The sequence below is a fragment of the Myotis yumanensis genome, unplaced genomic scaffold, assembly GCF_028538775.1.
Source record: "Myotis yumanensis isolate MYYU_CA2020_CCGP unplaced genomic scaffold, mMyoYum1.0.hap1 SCAF_24, whole genome shotgun sequence".
Lineage (NCBI taxonomy): Eukaryota > Metazoa > Chordata > Mammalia > Chiroptera > Vespertilionidae > Myotis > Myotis yumanensis.
The window spans coordinates 4731507-4749811 of record NW_027223775.1 but is presented as its reverse complement, the minus strand read 5'-3'; the positions used below and the strand labels follow the sequence as shown (position 1 = coordinate 4749811).

The 18305-nt window shown below is 45.2% G+C and overlaps 1 pseudogene; it reads left to right on the top strand.

Annotated features, from left to right (window-relative positions):
• Positions 1-18305, top strand: part of LOC139000669 (lysine-specific demethylase 5D-like) — a 75842-nt pseudogene that overhangs the window by 16744 nt on the left and 40793 nt on the right.

Below are 18305 nucleotides of genomic sequence, written 5' to 3'. Positions count from 1 at the left end.
AAAAGTTATAAGTAAATTCTCCATAAAGCAGAAAAAATGTAAATTTAGTATCCTATATAATAAAAGCCTAATATGCAAATTATCCCCTCCACCAAGAGTTTGACCAGGGGGCTGTGCTGGCAGTGACAGCAGGTGGCTGGCAAGGGGGTCAGAAGGGAGGAAGGCACCTCCAGCTGGCAGCCACTAGGGACCTGTGCACGTGCACTGGGTCTCTAGTAACAAATAAATTACAAGGACAAACACATCTTCCTCACTTTATGCAAAAAGTATGCTGATATCTGATATTGAGATCCCTCCTACTTGGTTCTTCTTTCTCAGGAATTGGCTGCTGTACATAGAAAACCCTAAAGAATCCATCAAAAAACTATTAGACTTAATAAATTAATTTGGCAATGTAGCAGGTTACTAAATTAACACCCATAAATCTATGGCTTTTTTATACACCAATAATGAACTTACAGAAAGAGAAACTAAAAAAGCAATCCCATTTACCATTGCAACAAAAAAATTAAGATAGATAGGAATAAACTTATCTAAGGAGGTAGAAGACTTATACTCAGAAAATTACAGGATGCTGAAAAAAGAGATAGAGGAAGACATAAACAAAAGGAAGAATATACCATGTTAATTGCTTGGTGGTATCAACATCATTAAAATGTCCTTACTACCCAAAGTAATCTATAGACTCAGTGCAATCCTCATTAAAATGCCAATGGCATATTTCACAGACCTAGAACAAACTCCCAAAAATTCATCTGGAATTATTTCTTTTTTTTAAAAAAAGCTTTTTAAAAGCTATTTGTGCCCTGGCAGGTGGTTGCTCAGTGGTTAGAGTACCAGCCCTCCTGACCTAGGTTCGATTCCCAGTTAAGAGCATCTTTGTTGCTGATTGGATCTCCAGGGCCAAGAGCAGTAGGCAACCAGTCAATGTGTCTCTCTATCACATTGATGTTTTAATTTCTCTTTGTCGGTCTCTCTCTCTCTTCTTCCCTGTTCCCTCCCTCCACTCTCTTAAAAAAAAATCAATGGAAAATATATCCTCAGGCAAGGATAAAAATAAATGAATAAGTAAATAAATGGTATTTGCTTTGCTAGAAACCTATACATTAAAGTAATATGTAATACTAGGGGCCCAGTGCACAAATACTTGCACCTTGAAAGGAACTGTGGGCTGTGAGGCTATAGTGGGCACAGGGACGGGTCTCAGCTGACCCTCCATGCCCCTGCCCATCCCCTCCCACTGCAGCCCCCTGTCCCCAGTCTGCCAGCAGCCCTGCTCCTGCGGCCACTACCCCGACATGCTGACAGTGCCAGCCCTGCTGGCACCCACTGTGGGTGTGGAGCAATTGGAACTCGTGGGAGCAAGTGGTGGCTGCTGGCCCCAATCGCTCCTTAGGAGTAGAGGGAGATGGAGAAGCCCTGAGGGGAGTTTGAAGCCCACAATCGCTGCTCACACCAGCTGACAGCAATGGGTGATCAGGGCCAGCAGCAGGCACTGGCAACAGGTGGCAGCTCTGGGGCCGGCAGCTGGTGCAAACGGGGTTGGTTCCAGCAGCAAATGTAAGCACCAGGTCAGGCTGCGGTGCACAGGAGTAAAGAATTTTCAGTAACCACCAGAGGCTTGCCCTGATGACCAGTGCCCTGCTTTGGTCTGGCGTCCCAGCTCACCTACTCGACCATCCTGCCACGGCCAATGCCTGCCATGTTCTGTGCTCTGCCACCTGCTGCTGAGGCCCGCCATGTTCTGTGTGTGCCCCCTGGTAGTGCATGTCATAGCAACCAGTTGTTCAGTTGTTTGGTTGTTCCACTGTTTGGTCTATTTGCATATTAGCCTTTTATTATATAGGATACTAGAGGCCTGGTGCACAAAAATTTGTACACTCGGGGGTAGGGGGTCCCTCAGCCTGGCCTGTGCCCTCTCACAGTCTGGAACCCCTCAGGAATGAACACCTACTGGCTCAGGCCTGCTCCCCAGGAGACTGGGCCTAAACTAGCAATCAGACATCCCTCTGGCAGCCTGGCAGCCCTCAGGGGATATCCACTTGCCAGCAGGGAGAAGACCTAAGCTGCAGTCAGACATCCTTAGCGCTGCTGAGGAGGCAGGAGAGGCTCCCACCACCACCGCTGTACTGGCAGCCATCAGCCTGGCTTGTGGCTGAGCAGAGCTCCCCACTGTGAGAGCACACTGACCACCAGGGTGCAGCTGCTGCATTGAACATCTTCCCCCTGGTGGTCAGTGTGTGTCATAGTGACCAGTCATTCCCAGTCCTTCTGCTGTTAGGGTCAATTTGCATATTACCCTTTTACTATATAGGATAGAGGCCTGGTGCACGGGTGGGAGCCGGCTGGTTTGCCCAGAAGGTGATCCAGATCATGGTGGGGGTCCCACTGGGGGGTCCCTATTGGGGTGCCTGGCCAGTCTGGATGAGGGGCTGAGGGCCGTTTTCAGGCTGGCAGGCGAATGAAGCTCCCAGCCTCTTTTTTTTTCTTTTTTCTTTTTTTAATTCTGGGATTTATTTACCCTCTATAGCTGTCACTGGACCTGAGAGCCGGCTCCAGCTCTGAGGCCCTGCTCCAGCTCTGAGGCCGTTTCCAGCTGAAAGCAGGTATCTGGGTTTATTTAGCTTCTATAATTGAAACTCTGTTGCGATCACTGGCTCTCTAAGCTCTGAGCATGCTGGCAGCTAAAAGCAGGTTTCTGGGGTTTATTTAGCTTCTATAATTGCAACATTGTTGCATCTGGAGCTCAGAGCTGGGCTGCAGCAGGCAGGGAACCTTGGCTTCCTCCACCGCCAGGACAACCAAGCTTCATGTTCGCTTCAGCTGCATGGCCGCTGACCGCCATCTTGGTTGGCAGTTAATTTGCACATCCTGCTGATTAGCCAATGGGAAGGGTATCGAAGTTATGGTTAATTACCATGTTTATCTATTATTAGATAGGATAATGTACATGGTGAAATTAACATAATGTATAATGAAAAATTACCCTATATAATAAAAGCCTAATATCCTAAGTGTCTGGTTGGCCATTCAACCAATCAAAGCATAATATGCTAATGATATGCTAAGGATGCTCAACCACTTGCTATGATGTGCGCTGACCACCAAGGGGCAGACAGTTGACCGGTAGACCAGTTGCTATGATGTGCACTGACCACCATGGGGTGAACCTCCGACCGGTAGGTTGGCTTGCTGCTGGGGTCCAGCTGATCAGGAGTGAGCGAGACGGGCCTGACATGCCCTGGAGCCCTCTTGCAGTCCCTCCCCAGCTGGCCAATGTCCTGTGTCCCTCCCTGGCCCTCATGGACACTGATGGAGGTCCTTGGCTAGGCCTGTGCCTTCTTGCAATCTGGGACCCCTCAGGGGATGTCAGAGAGCTGGTTTTGGCCTATTCCTGCAGGCCAAGCTGAGGGACCTCTAGTATATATATGATCTAAGATAATAAAAGGTAATATGCAAATCGACCAAATGGCAGAACAACTGGTCGCTATGACATTCACTGACCATCAGGTGGCAGACACTCAACACAGGAGCTGCCCCCTGGTGATCAGTGCACTCCCTGGGGGGTAGAGGGAGGGGTGGTCAGCCACAAGCTGGGTTGACAACTGATAAGCACAGTGGTGGTGGTAGGAGCGCAAATGATGTCCCACTGTGGTTTAGGCCCACTCCTCCAGTCAGACATCTTCCAAGGGCTCCTGGACTGCTAAAAGGTCCAGGCAGGCTGAGGAGACCCATACCCCCACAATGTACCAGGCCTCTAGTATGTATATATATCTCTGAAATTTTATTCTTGAACAGACTTACATTTTGAGCTCCAAATGTTTGTTTCTTTGAATCACCTCTTTTTGATCATTGGGAGATTATGTTTATTATATTATGTCCAAGGTTGACCCTGTTTCTCATGGATGTTGTCAAACAACATTCATTATCATCTGAATAAGTTATTTTGGGAATGAAGCAAAAGCACAAAATATGTGTGTTTGTATATGTGTGTAGAAAACCTATAAAAGTAAAAATCAAGTTTTAAATGAAAAGTCGAAAGGTAATAGTGCTTTAATTTAAAAGTAGAACAAAAGCTGTGTGAAGAATAGATTTAAAAATGTGTCTCATGGTGTTCCAGTAAGAGATATATTGTGAAAATGTTGTAATATGATATATGTAATTTTTTATATAAAATGATTTTTCATTTCTCAAGTCTCTCTGATTACATTTTGAGGAGAAAGGAGTTACTGTAATGATCTGAGTTCCAAACAGAATATTTGCATCTTTAACTCAATTGCAGAAATGGAGTTGTTTATGATATATTAAATTATCTAGCATAAATTATATACTTCATAATATTTAAGCCTAGTAGTCTTGCAAACATAGGCATATTCATTCTATCATTTCCTTTATAACATGAAAACAGTTGAGAAAAGGAATTAACCTCCCATATTTCTCTGTTCATTTGTTCCTGCTTAGCCATACTTTACTCCCCAGGTGAAATTACTAGTACACTGTAAACCTTTAAAAGTGGTGGAGACATTTGATTAGGTTTTTTTTTTTTTTTACTCACATCTGAGGATGCACTTATTGATTTAAATCAATAATTAGAGGCAGGAAAAGAAAGAGAGAAACACTGATGTGAGAGAGAAACATCCAGGGGTTGCTTCCTATATATGACCCCACCGGTATGAGAACTTGAAACGTGGGTAAGTGCATTGGCTGGAAATTGAACCTGTGACCTTTCAGTAGAAGGGGATAACACTCCAATCACAACTGAGCTGCACTAGCTAGGACAAAAATTGATTGATTTTAATATGACGTCTTTTGCTTTTATGTTTCTATCTATAAAACTCACGTTTGTTTTTTTTTTTAATTCAATAGCCTGTGCCCACAGAGGAGGATATTGAGAAGAATCCAGAATTGAAGAAGCTACAGATCTATGGGGCAGGTCCCAAGATGAAGGGCTTGGGCCTCATGGCCAAGGATAATACTTTAAGGAAGAAAGGTGTGAAGCTTAATAGGCTGAGTGATAACGTATGAGGGATAAAGTACTAAAGTATTGTGGGAGAAATGGTTTGTTAATCCTGATGGAGAATAGATTTCTTTATTTTTTTAATTTTCTTCTGACCCTTTTAGATAAAGAGACAACATATACCCCCACACTGTTATGATAAAGGAGGAACCAAGAGGAGATGGGAAAGTGATATCAACATTGTCCAAGAAGGACTTGAGTCAAAGCTTAGAGCCCTGCACCAACATGACAATGCTGCTACGAAAGAATCACAGCAGTACCCAGTTTGTAAGGACTCATCTGTGATTTTTCTAGCAGTGGTTTTGAATTATTAGATCTGGATAGAACCTAAAAATTATTTCATGCACCTTTCTTTGTCTTTCCTTCAATTTACTTCTGAGACTTTATTATGGAGAGACTGATGGCCAGGAAAGGGAAGAAATATATTCAAGGTATTATAGTAGGGAGTAAAATTTATTTCGCCTGTTTTTAGAACTTTTCATCAAACTACTCTATGTTACATAATGGTGCCTCTCTTCTTTGATTGCTTTACTTCTGTCTTTATATATATAACTAGAGGCCCAGTGCACAAAAATTTGTGCACTCAGCGGGAGGGGGGTCCCTCAGCCCAGCCTGTGCCCTCTCACAGTCTGGGAACCCTCAGGAGATAATGACCTGCTGGCTTAGGCCTGCTCCCGGGTGGCAGAGAGCAGGCCCAATCCCTAGGTGCAGCCCCTGGTCGGGCTCAGAGCTGGGCCGATTGCGGAGTTGGGGCGAAACCCCCTGTCATGCACAGAGCAGGACAGATTGGGAGGTTGCGATGCCACCCTCAGTCATACTCAGGGTAGGGCCGATTGGGGGGTTGGGGCACCGCCCCCTGTCACACTCAAGGCAGGGTCGATGGGGAGGTTGCGGTGGCACCCCCTGTCACGCACAGAGCAGGGCCAATCAGGGGGTTGGGGCACTGCCCTCTATCATCCACAGAGCAGGGCTGATCAGGGGGTTGGGGTGCTGCCACTCTCACACTCAGGGCAGGGCCGATGGGGAGGTTATGGCTCTACCCTGTCACACACAGAGCAGGGCCCATGGAAGAGGGGGCACTGCACCCTGTCACACACAGAGTCGCAGGGCGATCAGGGAATTGGGGAGCTCCCCCCTATCAGGCACAGAGCAGGGCTGATCAGGGGGTTGGGGCACCTTCCCCTGTCACGAACAGAGCAGGGTGAATAGGGAGGTTGTGTCCCTGTCCCCTGTCACACACAGAGCCTCAGGGCAATCATGGGGTTTGGGCGCTGCCCCCTGTCATGCTGATCCTGGTGCCGGGAGGCCTCATGGCTCCGCTGATCCTGGTGCTGGGAGGCATATTACCCTTTTACTATATAGGATAGAGGCCTGGTGCACAGGTAGGGGCTGGCTGGCTTGCCCTGAAGGGTGTCCTGGATCAGGGTGGGGGTCCCCACTGGGTTGCCTGGCCAGCCTGGATGAGGGGATGATGGCTGTTTGCAGCTGTTCACACACCCTTCAGGGTGGGGGTCCCCACTGGGGTGCCTGGCCAGTCTGGGTGAGGGGCTGAGGGCTGTTTTCAGGCTGGTGGGTGACTGAAGCTCCCAACCTGTCCTTTTTTTCTTTTTTTTTTTTTTTTATTCTGGGCCAAGGCGTCTGCTGCTGAAAGCAGGTATCTGGATTGTTTCGGTTCTATAATTAAAACACTGTATCATCTCCAGCTCTGAGATCCCAGCTGGCTGAAAGCTGGTTTCTGGGGTTTTGTTTAGCTTCTATATTTGTTACAATGTTTCAAACTGCCAGCTAAGAGGCCGGCAAATTAGGCGGGGAACGTTGGAGTCCTCCTTCACTGAAGCAAGCAAGCCTCATGTTCGATTCCAGCTGCCTGGCTGCCGGCCGCCATCTTGGCTGGCAGTTAATTTGCATATCGCCCTGATTAGCCAATGGGAAGGGTAGCGGTCATATGCTAATTACCATGTTTCTCTTTTATTAGATAGAATTTTCCCCTCCTTTTTCTTAACTCTTTACCTAATATATTTTTGCAATCTCTTAAATATTCTAGAGTTTCTACATTTTTTTAAAATGATAAATCCCATTTCTTGATTATCTTCATTCCTCTCTGGCTGATTTGACTTTGTTTTAATAATGTTTGTTTGCTCCTTTCTATTCTGTAAATGGTGATGTTCCCAGAAATTTTATCCTTGAATAGCTTACTATTTTGAGTTCCACACACCTATGTTTCTTTTAATCATCTTCACCTGATCACTGAGACATTGTCTTTGTTACTATCAAATGTCCTCAGTTGACCCTATACTTCTGCTTTGGACTGTCACAGAACTTGTAATATAATTTGGGAGTCTGTACTTTTTCTCCAACTCCTAAAACTCATTAATCGCTTAGTTATACTGCTTGTTATTTTTATTGCAGTACTATATGCATGAAATCCATGCAAGGCTTGGCCCTCGCAGCCGCAGCAGCTGCCTCAGCCCTCGTGCTCTGGCTTCGTCCAGAAGGTTGTCTGAAGGTTGTTTGGCTATCTGGTCTAATTAGCATATTACCCTTTTATTATTATAGATAGGATACATACACAAAAAATAACATTAGTTCTGCTTGTTTTTCTACTTCCCAACAAACAGTATCTCAATATATACCCTCTATTGGCTTTTTTAAAAAAGTTGTATTTGTGAGATTCATTCATATTGTATGAGTTCTCATTGTGTTTCATTAAAGTTTTATTGAATACTACTTGACAGTTTCATAATCTGTTTTACTCTTTATGGATTTATTTTTGGTAGTTTAGAGTTTGGGGCTACTATGAATGCTATTAATACAGTATATGACTTTAGTTAAGCTATGTAGGCATTTCTGTCATGTATACATACATAGAATTGAAACTGGATGTGACCTAGATTATATAAGTATAAGCAAACATAGTGCATATGTAAAGGCTTGCAGTCTATACTAATTGTTAACCATATGCAATTCTCTGAATTATTAATGCTAGTTTATACCTTTATGATTTGTGTTTATACCATTGACCCTTGTCTAGAAAGTCTACTTTGTTATTCCCAAAGCATCTTAATCATGGTTCATATTTAACATGTTATATTATTTAGAAATTCTTTATGTTTTGTCATATTTGCCATCAGATAGAGAGCTCATGGGTGAAGTCAAGAATAAAACATTGCATATTTATTTTCATTTTATTTTTCTGGTAGATTGATTCACATGTTTGCCAGATGTGTTCCCAAGGGGATGAAGATGATAAACTTCTTTTCTGTGATGGCTGTGATGACAATTATCACATCTTCTTCCTATTGCCATCTCTTCCTGAAATTTCCAGAGGGATTTGAAGGTGTCCAAAGTGTGTCATGGCAGTAAGGCCTATTCAACATAGATGTTTTAAATTTAGTTTTGGGTAATTTTTAAATGCAGCCTCCTAGTTAAGTAAATACTTCTGTTAGCTATTAATTAGCTGTCAGTCGAGATCAACCAATGAACTTATATGCATATATGCATAACCTCTGGACACAGACAATGGGGTAGGGAGGGCCTGGGGTGTGATAGGAGTGAGCTGGAAGAAGTTAATGGGGGAGAGGGGTGAAGGAGACATATATAATACTTTCAACAATAAAGATTTAAAAAAATTACCTGCCAGTAACATGATAAGCAAGAATGGTTTGACAGACTAGCTGTTTGATGGTGGAGACTTAAAAAAGAGAACAAGGCCCTGGCTGGTTTGGCTCAGTGGATGGAGTGTCAGCCTGCGGACTGAGGGATCCCGGGTTCGATTCCAGTTGGGGGCATTTACCTTGGTTGCGGGCACATCCCCAGGAGAGGGTGTTCAGGAGGCAGCTGGTCAATATTTCTCTCTCATCGATGTTTAAAACTCTCTGTCCCTGTCCCTTCTCTCTGTGAAAAATCAATAAAATATATTTTTTTTTAAAAGAAAGAGAACAAGGACTAGAATCCATAGATCCATAGATCCGTAGTTAAGGAAAGGAGAACTATAATCCACATTATACAAATAATGGGAGGGGGTGGGGTAGGAATCTGTTTTTGTGGTTATGTAAGAAACTTATCTTACCAGGAGATACAGCTTGAGATATAAGCTGTACTTTTGGATTCTATGCTTTTTGTTTCTCTGTTGCTGAACTAGTTTCTATTTTAGGAGTGTACAAAGCCCACTGAAGCCTTTGGCTTTGAGCAGGCTACTCAGGAGTATATTTTACAGAGCTTTGGTGAAATGGCTGATTCCTTCAAGGCCAACTACTTCAACATGCCTGCACATGTATGCGATTATGGGATGGGAAGAGGTTGATGTCTGTCATGGAGATGGGCTGAAGTATAGTGGGTGTGATTGTTTTCTGTGTCTATTATTACAGATGGTACGTACAGAACTTGTGGAAAAGGAATTCTAGAGGTTGCTGAGCAGCGTTGAGAAAGACGTTACCGTTGAATATGGAGCAGACATTCATTCCAAATAATTTGGAAGTGGTTTTCCTGTCAGCAGTAGCAAAGGAAACCTGTCCCCTGAGGATGAGGTAATATGATTGACAATACATATTAAGAATAAGGCTAGGAAAGTCATTTTCACATTTTGAAAGCCTCTGTCCTCATGAGTCCTCCGCTTAGTGCTATTTTCACATATTAAATCTTAAAGTAAGATTTAATGCCATTGATGTTCTGTCAGAAACCCATAATTTTGGATAATCACAATTACCACCACTTTTCCGTCCTTGCATTCCTGATGTCGATAGACACAAGTACATTATGATGCCTTGGAATTTTCAGTTAGGTTCCACAGTGGTCCTTCAGCTTTTCTTAAATGTAAGTATTAGAATATTACCAAATGCTGGTTATCTGCATGATAGAGAAAAACAAGTGCTATGACCACCTTAGTTATTTTTGTACTTTGAAAGCACTAGGAAGGTATAATCATTGCTAAATACCCATTTGCATACATCTTTTGGAATAGATGGGGTAATACAGAAACCACTAATTTCATCCATTAATACAGGTAATCTCTTGTATAGACCAAGACCCATTTAGATGTCCCAAGTTGTAGCTAATCACATTAATATTTCTGCACATATGGAGAGCCAAACAATTTGATGTATGCAGCAACCTTATTTGGGGATAAGAAATAGTCTATGGCCATACCACCTGAATGTGCCCGATCTCGTCTAATCTCAGAAGCTAAGCAGAGTCAGGCCTGGTTACTACTTGGATGGTAGAAATAAATAAAAATAACCCATTTCAGAAAAACCACGAGGGCAGCATAGGTAAACACCGGAAATTGCTACTTCGCACAACCACTTCAAAAAAAAACAACTAAAAGACAAAATGGACATCATCCCGAACCACAGGAAGGCTGGCTGAGTGGAAATTCTACAACTAGAAGGAAAGAGAAAAGCACACTGAGACTCAGAGGAGGTGTGGTGCGGAAGTGCAGAGGTACGGAGGCGGAGGCGTGTGCGGAAAGAGCTGGCTACAGAGGACACCGGTGTCTTTTTCAATTGGGAGGGAGTCACAAGCTCCTGACAGCTCTAAACTCCAGTTCCGGGCGAGTCTCTGGGGACCCAGACTCATATGGGTAGAAACTGGACTGTCTGGCAGCAGGCAGAACTCAAGGGCGGCTTTTTCTCAGAGGTGCTTGCAGCAATTACTGTGGAAAAGTGAGACCCAGGGCCACTTAGGGCAGGGCTGAGGATCAGCCATAGCTGTTTGCTCCGTGTTGTTGATTCCCTGAGACTCCACCCCACCCAAGCTGTGCACAGAGGCTTTTGCATATGAATGCCCTGGCCCTTTGCAATCTAAAATTACCTAACTAACTGCAGCTTGGTCAGAGAGACCCAGAACATCCAAAAGAAGGCCCAAGGCCCCACAGCAGCTTGCATTTCTTCACAGCTGGGTAACATCTGGGCACTTCCAAACTCCAAACAAAGAGAATGAATCTGAAGATCTCTCCGTCGCTTCTGCTGGGTAGCCTCAGAAAGAGGCTAGATTAGCACCTCCTTAGAGATCCAAGAGCCAGTGTACCCATCCAGTTTACAACTTCTCAGATCCATAAGGGGCACACTCAGGGGGAAGACTCAGTGAGCACCAAAGCCCCACTGAAGCAAGTCTTGCCCCAGAAGGTGTCTCCAGCACAGAAGTTCTCCCACCATAACCACAGCTGATTCTCACAGCTAATTGGCCTGGAGGTCAATTCCTCCCAGTGATACTTACAACAATCAAGGCTTAACTACAACAAGACTGTGCACAAAGCCCACAAGGGGGTGCACCAAGAGTGTCTACCTCGGGTAATTGGGGAGGCTAAGCCACTGGGCCATATAGGACACCAAGCACACAAACCACTCTACCAACACAGGGAAGCATAAAAAATGTGGAGACCAGGAAACAGGTGCCAAATGAAATAAATAGAGGAAAGCAAACGACTGGATATAGAGTTCAAAACCACAGTTATGAGGTTTTTCAAGAATTTTCTAGAAACCGCTGATAAATTTAGTGAGACCTTCGAGGATATTAAAAAGGACCAACTGGAAATTAAGCATACACTGACTGAAATAAAAAATATTATACAGAGACCCAACAGCAGACTAGAGGATCCCAAGAATTAAGTCAAAGATTTGAAATACAAAGAAGCAAAAAACGCCCAAATGGAAAAACAACAAGAAAAAAGAATCCAAAAATATGAAGATAGTGTAAGGAGCCTCTGGGACAACTTCAAGCATACTAACATCCAAATTATAGGGGTGCCAGAAGAAGAGAGAGAGCAAGATATTAAAAACCTATTTGAAGAAATAATGACAGAAAACATCCCCTACCTGGTGAAAGAAACAGACTTACAAGTCCAGAATGTGCAGAGAACCCCAAACAAAAGGAATCTAAAGAGGACCACACCGAGACACATCATAATTAAAATGCCAAGAGCAAAAGACAAAGAGAGAATCTTAAAAGCAGCAAGAGAAAAACAGTTAGTTACCTACAAGGGAGTACCCATATAACTGTCGGCTGATTTCTCAACAGAAACCATGCAGGCCAGAAGAGAGTGGCAAGAAATATTCAAAGTGATGAATACCAAGAGCCTACAACCAAGATTGCTTTATCCAGCAAAGCTATCATTCAGAATTGAAGGTCAGATAAAGAGCTTCACAGATAAGAAAAAGCTAAAGGAGTTCATCACCACCAAACCAGTATTATATGAAATGCTGAAAGGTATCCTTTAAGAAGATAAATAAATTGATGAATAGAATAAACTGGTGAATATAAAAGAATCAGGGACATAGAAAGGGAGTGGACTGACAATTCTCAGGGGAGAAGGTGTGTGGAGGGTGCGGGAAGAGACTGGACAAAAATCATACACCTATGGATGAGGACAGTGGCAGGGGTAAGGGCAGAAGGTAAGGTGGGAACTGGGTGGAGGGGAGCTATGGGGGAGGGAGAGGAACAACTGTAATAATCTGAACAATAAAGATTTAATTAAAAAAATAGCCCATTTCATATATTGTTGAGGAATTATTCCTTTTATAATATTTGTTTTACCATCTTGGCCAGAGCCAAGAGAGTTAGCAGTTGACTTTGTATATCGATTGACCTAAATGTAAGCTTTATGGAGACAGTTGGTCCAGATAGTAAAAGTAGTGACTTAAGAATATAGATATTTTCACTTTTTAGGTGTACATACTATCTTACTATATATCCTATCTAATAAAAGAAAAAAATGCAAATTAACCATCACTCTGTCATTCCATCACAAAGATGGTAATGGCCATGGAGCTGGAGCAAGCAGGAGGCTTGGGTTGCCCCGGTGATGGAGGAAGCCAAGCTTCCTGCCTGTCCTGGTGGGCACTTGGCTCCACTCAATGCTACAAAGTTTCAATTATAGAAGATATATAAATCCCAGAAAAAAAAAGAAAAAAAAGGACAGGCTGAGGCTTGGGTTGCCAGGGGTGTGGCCAGCCTGAATATGGCCCTCAGCGCCTCATCCAGGCTAGCAGGCACCCCAGTAGGGACCTCCACTCTGAAGGGGATATGGCCAGCCTGCAAACAGCCATCAGCCCTTCACCCAAGATGGTCACACCCCCATGCAGTGAGGGTCCCCACTGGGGGGCTTGACCAGCTTGCAGACAGCCATCAGCCCCTCACCCAGTCTGGCCAGGCACTCCAGCGGGACCCCCACCCTGATCCAGGACACCCTTCCGGGCAAATTAGCTGGCCCCCACCGGTGCACCAGGCCTCTATCCTATATAAAAACGAGTAATATGAAAACTGACCCTAACAGCAGAATAACTGGGAATGACTGGTCACTATGACACACACTGACCACAAGGGGGCAGACACTCCATGCAGGAGCTGCCTCCTGGTGGTCAGTGCACTCCCACAGGGTGAGCTCTACTCAGCCAACAAGCCAGGCTGACGGCTGCCAGCACAGCAGTGGTGGTGGGAGCCTCTCCCGCCTCCTCAGCAGTGCTAAGGATGTCTGACTGCAGCTTAGGCCTCCTCCTGCTGGCAAGTGGACACCCCCCGAGAGCTCCCAGGCTGCCAGAGGCATGTCTCACTGCCAGCTTAGGCCCATCCCCCAGGGATCGTGCCTAAGCCAGCAGGTGGACATCCCCCGAGGAGACCCAGACAGTGAGAGGGCACAGGCCAGGCTGAGGCAACCCCCGAGTGAACAAATTTTTGTGCACTGGGCCTCTAGTATGTGTATAAAAGCACTTGTAGAGTCTGTTTTTACAAAAAAAGATTGCTCAGGTTTTGTTTTTTTGTTTGTTAATACTCACAGAGGATAATGCTTCCACTGATCCTTAGAGTGGAAGAGACAGGGAGAGGAAGAGAGAGATTTGTTGGTTGCCTTCCACACCCGCCCTGAGACTGCAACTCAGGTAGGCACCTTTGACCAGGAATGGAACATGACCCTTTGGTGCTTGGGCTGATGTTCCAACCACTGTGGAACACTGGCTAGTTCTCAGTTTTGTTTTTTAATAGAAGTATCTCTGTATATAAAAGCCTAATATGCAAATTGTCCCTGTGGACGTTTGACCAGGAGACCCATCACTCATTATGAAGTGCACTGACCACCATGGTGTGGCAGAGAATGAAGGAAGGCCCCGGTCAGTAGCCGGGAAAGGGTGGCCTGGCTCACAGCCAGAAAGCCCTGATAAACCCTGATTGCTGGCCAGGCCTAGGAGCCTTATCTGTGCATGAATTTCTTGTACCAGGCCTCTAGTCCTATATAATAAAAGCCCAGTGACCAAATGGCAGAACGACTAGAACAATGGTCGACCAGTTGTTATGACATGCACTGACCTCCATGGGGCAGACACTCAATGCAGGAGCTGCCTCCTGGTGGCAAGTGTTCTCCCACAGCAGGAGCAGCTGCTCAGAGGGTAGGTCCACAGCTGCTTGGCTGGGATGAGAAGTGCTCCCGCAGCGAGCCAGTCCCTACAGGCCACACCCACCACCAGTGCACGAATCCGTGCACAGGGCCTCTAGTTATGTACAAACTACATAACTAGAGGCCCCATGCATGGTTTCATGAGCCAGTGGAGCCCCTTGGCCTGGCCAGCAATTAGTGGCTGACTGGCTGGGGAGAGACTGCGGGAGGTTGGGCAGTTGGGGAGGGACTGCAGGAGATTGGCGAGCCAGGGTGGGATCACGGGAGGGCTTCAGAGGGTGTTCAACCCATATCATCCAGTTCCAGTCGGGGCCAGAGAGGGACCCCAGGACCCGAGGAGGACTTCAGGGCATGTCAGGCCCACATCACTCAGTCCCGATAAGCCAGAACTCAGCAGCAAGTTAACCTACCGGTTGGAGCGTCTACCCCCTGCTGGTCAATATGCATCATAGTGACTGGTGGAATGGTCAAACAAACTGTCAAATGAACGGTCAGACACTTAGCATATTACACTTTTATTATATAGGATTATGGAAATTTGAAAATATAAATGAAGAAAAGGTAAGAAAACAATTCATGGCCATCCCTGTTAACACATTGGTGTACTTTGAATTGCTTTTTGGAAATTAAAAGAAATTAGTCATAGGATTTTGAAACCATCAAAGAATCACATGTGATCCCCTTATTAGTTATAAAACATAATGTTAAATATCTTTGAACCACATTTGAACCTAAGACAGAGATAGAAACATCGATTAGAGGGAAACGACATCAATTGGCTGTCTCCTGCACATCCCCTGCTGGGGATTGAGCCCACAACCCGGACACGTGCCCTGACCGGAATTGAATGGCGCTTAGTGCATGGTTCAATGTTCAACCACTGAGACACACTGGCCACCTGCTTACACCTTTAATTTGTCAGGTTTTTCTCTATTATGTAATCCTACATGATATAATACAGTATAATCCCATATAATAAAAGCCTAACAATGCAAATTGTTTTACTGCAAGTTTGACCACTTGCTATGATATGCACTGACCACCAGGTGGTTGTGCGGAACATGGAAGGTGTTGGCGACGCAGCGCTGGAAACGGACAGCAGTAGAGGCATTGCCAGCCCTTAGGAGAGTGGGACCACAGCAGGATGGTGGAGCAGTTGAGCGGAGGGCACCAGGCCAAGTCGGAAGCCCAATTGCCCTGCCAATTGTCTTACAGATGATGACCGGTGGCATGGGCAGGGGGCAGGCCTGCCACCCAACTCCCAAGCACTGAGGGAGCCAGACTGAGGGTTGGCCCCAACCCATTGCCCCTCAGACAGTGACCAGTGTCTGGCAGGCCCTGATTGCCTGATGGCGAATAACCTCCCATGGCACCCAGGCAGGTGGCTACGACCTCCCACCGGCTACCGTGAAAAAGGGGTGATGCCGGAAGCCGGTCCATCCTTGCTGCTTGACACAGTCGCTGCAGGAAAGAAATATCTGCACAGCATATGTTTCAAGGGACCTGGCATATATAGCATATTGTTCTTAATATGTTTGCTCTCCTTAGGGCCATGTGTTTTAACCAAGGTCACCTCTCTGAGAAAGGTTGTTTCCCCAGGTAGGGATTTTTCCCTGAGATTTTTCCCTGAGGAGGGGATACAACCCCTTAATTAAGTGTCAGGCAGGTAGTTAAGCTACATAATCTTTACTCCCTAGAATAGAGATAAGAAACGCCCTAACCTTTATAATAGAAATTGACAGGATTAAAATCGGCTGGTATAAATACGGATGTAACAAGACAATAATCATCAGATCCTCATCAGATCCTAACCAGAACCTAGCCAGAGAACATGGCAAAAGATCCTGGACAGAACCTGGCTACAGAACTTCACTGGAGAACCTAGACAGAACATGGCAAAAGAACCTGGATAGAACCTGGCTAAAGAACCTGGTGACTGAACCTGGCTGGAGAACCTGGAGAACCTGGCTGGAGAACCTAGCGAGAGAACATGGCACCAGAACTTGGTTGGAGATCCTGACCAGAACTTGGTTGGAGTTCCTAACCAGAACTTCGCTGAGATCCTGGAGGGAGAACCTCACTATGCTGATGAACTGAAACCAGTCTCCGTGTAATTCCTTCATCGCCAACTCTGTCCACACCTTTGGGGACCCCTGGACCTGTTATGGGTTGGCTCAACGAGATAGACCACTGACTCAGAATTTAAATTTGAAAGCCTTTTTTATTAAGCTGGCCAGCTGACCACAGCCCGTACCTTCCCCCTCTGGGAAGCCTCGCGGCATGTGGCAAAGAGCAAGTGTGCATTATGATTTTTATAGCAAAAGTGTTACCTTAGAAGAAAAACATTGTTACCTTAGAAATTCACAGAAAGTTCATAAACACAAAGGGGGGGTAAACAGAGTCACACCTGACTGATCTAAGACAATCTAGCAATTTTTCTTCCATGGTTCCTAACCCTGCAACCCCCCTCCATACATCAGTCCCTCCTCCCAGCACATACACAATCCTCATATCCTGGCAACACAATTCTTCCTCATACATCCCCCCTCCCTCCAAGCACATTCAATTTCTCATGTCTCATTTCCTCCCCTTAGCACATTCTGTAACATTCTGTAACCCTTCCATGCCGCAGTCCCTCACCCTAGCACAGACCTGCTGGGGTTGGACCCCAGCAGGGTGACAGGTATAGAGCTGGGGTGGGTTGCCTACCAAGCTTACTCTCACTCCCCCTGCTACCCTACCACAGGAGGCCAGGGCTTGCGCACTGTGGGAGCCCCTGTTGTCGGCTGCCGAGCACCTATAAGGATGCTGCCTTGAACCCCAATGACCTCTTCTGGGTGAGCTGGGCCACAGCTGCCGGAACCATGGGGACTTGTCGGGCTCCCCATGGATTCATTCAGGAGCCCGTCTGCGAGGCTGGTGGAAGAGAACATGCTGCGCCCCTGCCTGCAGCATCTGGCTGCGCTCACCTCATCTCGGGATGGGGACTTGGGCACTGTGACTCAGGCAGAGGGGGGCGCCCAGAGGCCCAGGTGCTGCCCAGAGCCCAGAGGTCAGCTGGGACCTGTCCTTGCATGCTAGATGCTTGCACTTTAATTGCCTGGCAGGCCTTAGGATCACACCTGTGCAAAAATTTTGTGCACCAGGCTGCTAGTATTTTTTTTTAATTATTTAAGAAGGGGAGAGAGAGAGAAAGGGGGAGAGAGAGTGAGAGGGAAAGAAAAATATCAATGAGAAAATCATTGATTGGCTGCCTCCTGCACGCACCCTACTGGGGATCCAGTTTGCAACCTGGGCACATGCCCTAACAGAATCAAACCAGCAACCTCTTGGTGCATGGGACAATGCTCAACCACTGAGCCGCATCAGCCAGGGCGGCAGCTAGTATTTTATTATTTACTTATTGTCCTGTTGGATTGCTCCCAATATTTGATCCTTATTGAGATCTTATGAATATTTCTTCTGAAGGAAGAAATTTTTGGTTTATATATTTTGGAACTGGATTGTGATTCTACCAAGGAATACTCAGACCAGTGAGAGAACTATTCATGTCTTCACTTTTTCATTAGTTATTATAAGTATAGACTTTTAAAAGCATATACTTTATATTTTTAGCAAACTGTTAACATAATTATATGAGCCCCAGGTACTTATACAATATGTAAGTAAAACATGGGCAAATGTATATGTAGATATATAAGTACATGTAGTATTTTTGTATATAATATTCCTTTCCCCAATGAGGTTTTAGTATAATCAATTTTATAGCTTTTATAAAGCAAATACAGTGGTCTTTTTCATGCCACTGGCTCTCATTCCAATTGGTTTCTCAATTCCTAGATCATGTTTCTATATGATGTGTATTTTTCTGTATACTTATTCATGTATTTTTTTATAAGTAACAAG